Source organism: Brienomyrus brachyistius, chromosome 25 (assembly GCF_023856365.1).
Source record: "Brienomyrus brachyistius isolate T26 chromosome 25, BBRACH_0.4, whole genome shotgun sequence".
In the NCBI taxonomy this organism is placed as follows: domain Eukaryota; kingdom Metazoa; phylum Chordata; class Actinopteri; order Osteoglossiformes; family Mormyridae; genus Brienomyrus; species Brienomyrus brachyistius.
Genome location: NC_064557.1, coordinates 4,421,842 through 4,426,106, shown reverse-complemented (window position 1 = coordinate 4,426,106; position 4,265 = coordinate 4,421,842). Strand labels below are relative to the sequence as shown.

Here is a 4,265-nt window from a genome sequence, read left to right as displayed (position 1 = left end):
CCGCAGTATGTCGGCGGTGACGGCGATCCCTGACGGTGTTGTCCAATCGGACTGCTAGTCGGACGAACTCGTCAAAAGAGAGAGCTTCCCCTCGCGAGGCGAGCTCATCTTGCAAATCCTGGTTTAACCCCCGGCGGAATATTGTCAGGAACGTATCGTCCGTCCAGGCGAGCCCCGCGGCGATGGTGCGGAATTCCAACGAGTAATCCGCTGCGGAGCGATTTCCCTGACGACAGTCGAGGAGGCGATCGCCCGGCCGACGCCCCACTGCCGGGTGATCAAACACTTCCACCAGCGCCCGGTGAAAGTCTCGGGTGGATTCAATAATGGGGCTTTGGTTGGCCCACAGCGCGGTCGCCCACTCCCGTGCGCGCCCAGTTAGAAGGGAGATGACGAATCGAACTTCCGCCGATTGGGTTTGAAACATCTCAGGATGCTCCTCCACGTAGATGCCACACTGCATCAAAAACCCCCTGCACTGGTCAGGGTTTCCGTCGTACCGTTCCGGTACAGCAATAGGAGCGACGGCCGCCGAGCGAGGTGGAGATACCGGCAGGGGGGTTTGAGCAGCCTGGGCTGCAAGGAGCTGTTCCACGTTGGACAGGCGCTCCTCCAGAACAGCGCGGCTTGCTGGATCCATTTCTGCCAGGCGAAGTATTCTGTTAGGCGGCCTAGGACAGAAAGACAAAGGTCCAGGGTTGCAAACCAGCGTTAGGTTTAATAGCTCTGGTGAAGCACAAGTAAACTGGGGGACGTTCCAGAAGAGAAGTCGGTGGACGGGCGAGAAGGTCAGTAGCCGGGTGGTCAGTCCTACACAAAAGCACGAGACGGGACCACACAAGGGAGTGGGGACGAAACGTGCCGGGCTCAGCGGGACAAGCGGGTCAGGATCGGGAATGGGCCTGGAACAGAAAAGGAAGGAGGTTAAGGAACGAACAAAAGGTAAACAGAAAGGGTTCGGTAATAAGGGAAGACGCAGGACAAGAAAACGCTTAGTATGGCTCGTAATCATTGGCTCAATACTTCGCAAGGATGAGGGGTTGTTTGACCGTTTATATGTTCCTGGTCATCACAATTAATGCCTTGCATCTGGTGGTGTGGGCGTGACACATGACAGATGATGAAGACAGAGAAGGTCAGTGGTCAGATGAGCTGGATGAGATGTTCCTGAAATGCTGATGAAGTCAATGAAGAGAGACAAGGAGAGGTGTAGCATGAGTGCATTTTTATTGAAAACCAGACATGCTACTGCATTTTGAATCATCTGTAGAGGTTTCAGAAAGCTTGCGGTTGTTTCAGTAGTCTAGTTGTGACAAGATCCTGGACAAAAAGCTAAGCTACATATTCTGATAAATAAGGCCTGACCTTCATGATATTATACAGATTAAAGCTACAAGATCAGGAGGTACCTGCATGCGTTCAGGTAATGATAGCTGGTATGCAGTCATGAAGGATAGCTGGTGTGCAGTCATGAAGGATAGCTGGTCCTCTTTCATTTCTCCCGCCTTTCTGGTAAAGACGGAGACAATGGTGATCTAAGCTACATAGTGATATCATGGTGAAGGGCAGGCTTGCCAGGGAAGACAAGAAGCTGGTCTTTGGACAGCTGGAGGTGGTGATCCCTCATCTAAGGCTGTGATGTCAGTGAGGCATGAGGAAATCTGAGCAGAGACCATGGAGTCCCCCGGAGGGAGGGACAGAAGATTAGGAAGATTTTGATGAATGCTTGAGATTCAGAAGTTCAAATAAATAAATGAAGCTATATAGTTCATTGTCTATTTGAATAACTCAATAGTACACGGGAAATCCGCACAATGACGGCAGCCGCGGGGCTTACCTATGGTCTGAAACTGTCACATCAAAGGCAAGGATGGAGTCAATGGCAGGCATGGGGAAAACCAAAAGGAGCGTTATTAAATGGAACAACAGGCAGAGTAAAGGAAAAGTACCACGAGTGGTCAAAACAGAGTAAGGAGGATCAGGCAAGACCACTGGACATGGGGCATAATGAGGAGCACATGTAGACAATAATATCAATGACTGGACTGGGGAGCTTGAGACAGGGAGGCACTATATACACCACTGACGAGGATGCAGACGAGAGGCACCTGGGGATCCACACGAGGGCTGTAACGGGAGATTAAACAAGTAACAGGTGTGGCTCATTAGAGGCATGCAGGTCGTGACAGCTTCACTGGAACTTCCAAAGTGTGTGTATTTTTGTAACTGTTACATTGTGGGGACCAGATTTCCTCACAGTTTGATAAGAACCTGTAACTTTTTCCTTGCAGGGTCATTTTTTAGTCCACACAAGTATAACCTTAGTTTTATAAGAAAAAAATCTGTGACTGCAATCAAAAAATAAAAATGTGTTAAGGTTGTCATTGTTGGGATTAGGGTTTCCCATAGAAATGAGTGGACAGTCCCCACAAAGATATTAATACAAACATACGTGTGTGTGTGTGTGTGTGTGTGTGTGTGTGCGTGTGTGTGTGTGTGTGTGTGTGTGTGTATGCACGTGGGCCAGATATACCTTAACTTGTGGGGACCAAATGTCCCCAAAATGTGACGAATACCTTTTTTTACTCAATGTTTCACCTACCCAGCTCCAACAAAGATAACTTCAATGTTCTAAAAATCTGTAACTGCAATCAAATAATTAAAAATGCAAAACAATCTTGTATTTTGTTTGGTTGTTTGGTTAGGGCTGGGTAGGGGTTAATAGTTAGCATTAGTATTTTTTCCATAGAAATGAATGAGGGGACCCGACAAAGACATGATTACAGGTGTTGGTTATGTGTGTGATGCCCTCTTCTGCGGTATTCTCTGCCTTGCACCCAGAGCTTCCAGGATAGCCTGTGGCCTCCCGCACACCTAAATATGGTTAATAGATGTATTATATTATTTCTAAATCCCAGTTCATGCAGTTTTAAGATTTTTGGTGCAAAATTCCAAATGAATAGTGACTGATATCCACTAATTTGAATGTACGTTAAATATTTCACTAGGGGTATGAGGAGGATACTCCAGTTGGAAGAGCAAACAGGCATGAGTGAATCTGGTGATTGAGCAGCAAAGAAGGTGCTCACTCAGGGAGGAGAGGAGCTGGCAGGAAATGCATCAATGAAACTACGCCGAATAAACAAGAAACCCAATAGTATCGTTTCAGCAACAACAAGCAAGTAATTTAATTTGGGCATATGTGTCTTGGAACACTCACACTCTGAAGTCAGGGGATTCAGGAGTGTGGATGTGAACCAGCTCACATCAGCTGGGGCTAACAGGAAACAGAAGATACCACTTCATTCCTTCAGATGTGAATGAGTGACAGATGGAATGACAGATCAACAAAAAAGTGCCCAGTCATCTGACCCCATCTTCCCAAGATGGCCACACCCAGCTTTCACAAACACTCCAAGGAAAACCTTTTTAAAGCTATATTGATTTATATCTGTAGTTTGTATCAGTACTTACCTGATATACTACCTTACTCATCTGCTATATTATGTTTATTATCCATCCATCCATTTTCCAAACCGCTTATCCTATTGGGTCGCCGGAGCCTATCCCGGAAGCAATGAGCATGAGGCAGGGAACAACCCAGGATGGGGGGGCCACCCCATCGCAGGGCACACTCACACACCATTCACTCACACATGCACATCTATGGGCAATTTAGTAACTCCAATTAGCCTCAGCATGTCTTTGGACTGTGGGGGGAAACCAGAGTTTACCCCACGACGAGGAGAACATGCAAACCCCGCACACATGTGACCCAGGCAGAGACTCGAACCCGGGTCCCAGAGGTGTGAGGCAACAGTGCTAACCACTGCACCACCATGCCGCCCCTATGTTTATTATTATTATTATTATTATTATTATTGTCGTTGTTATTGTTATTATTGTTCTTCTTCTTCTTCTTGTTCTCCAGCTGTGATATAATGTTCCTCAGTTAGGATGGTTGTTATGCTCTTTGTGTTGCTTGTTTGTAAGTGTGTCAGTTAAAAAAAGAAAAGACTAGAAAAAGGAATTTTCTTGTATGTTAGCTAGTTCTGCATGGTGTTTGACTTCAGTGTTCAATATTGCCAGCTGTTATTCAGTGCAGCATCATTAGCAAAAGTTAGAAATGCAGCAAATCTAAATAGCAAATTGGATTTAAACTTCGACTTCGGAAGCAAGACAAAACAACTGAATATTTGAGAGTAAGCATTCTTATTTTAAAAAGCTTAAAGCTGTTCACTTGTTGTGAGGTGCAAACATTGCTA

At 46.1% G+C, this 4,265-nt stretch overlaps 1 long non-coding RNA gene across 2 annotated transcripts; it reads right to left on the bottom strand.

Moving 5' to 3' along the window:
- Positions 1-1,117: 1,117 nt before the first annotated feature.
- Positions 1,118-2,041, bottom strand: LOC125720298 (uncharacterized). 2 transcript variants are annotated; one of them, XR_007385411.1, is made up of 3 exons: positions 1,838-2,041; positions 1,410-1,661; positions 1,118-1,175 (listed from the first exon to the last, which is right to left on the bottom strand). It is a non-coding gene; the product is annotated as an uncharacterized LOC125720298 (long non-coding RNA). The 2 variants fall into 2 exon arrangements; XR_007385410.1 differs by lacking the exon at positions 1,118-1,175 and having other exon boundaries at positions 1,209-1,661.
- Between the last annotated feature and the right edge of the window lie 2,224 nt (positions 2,042-4,265).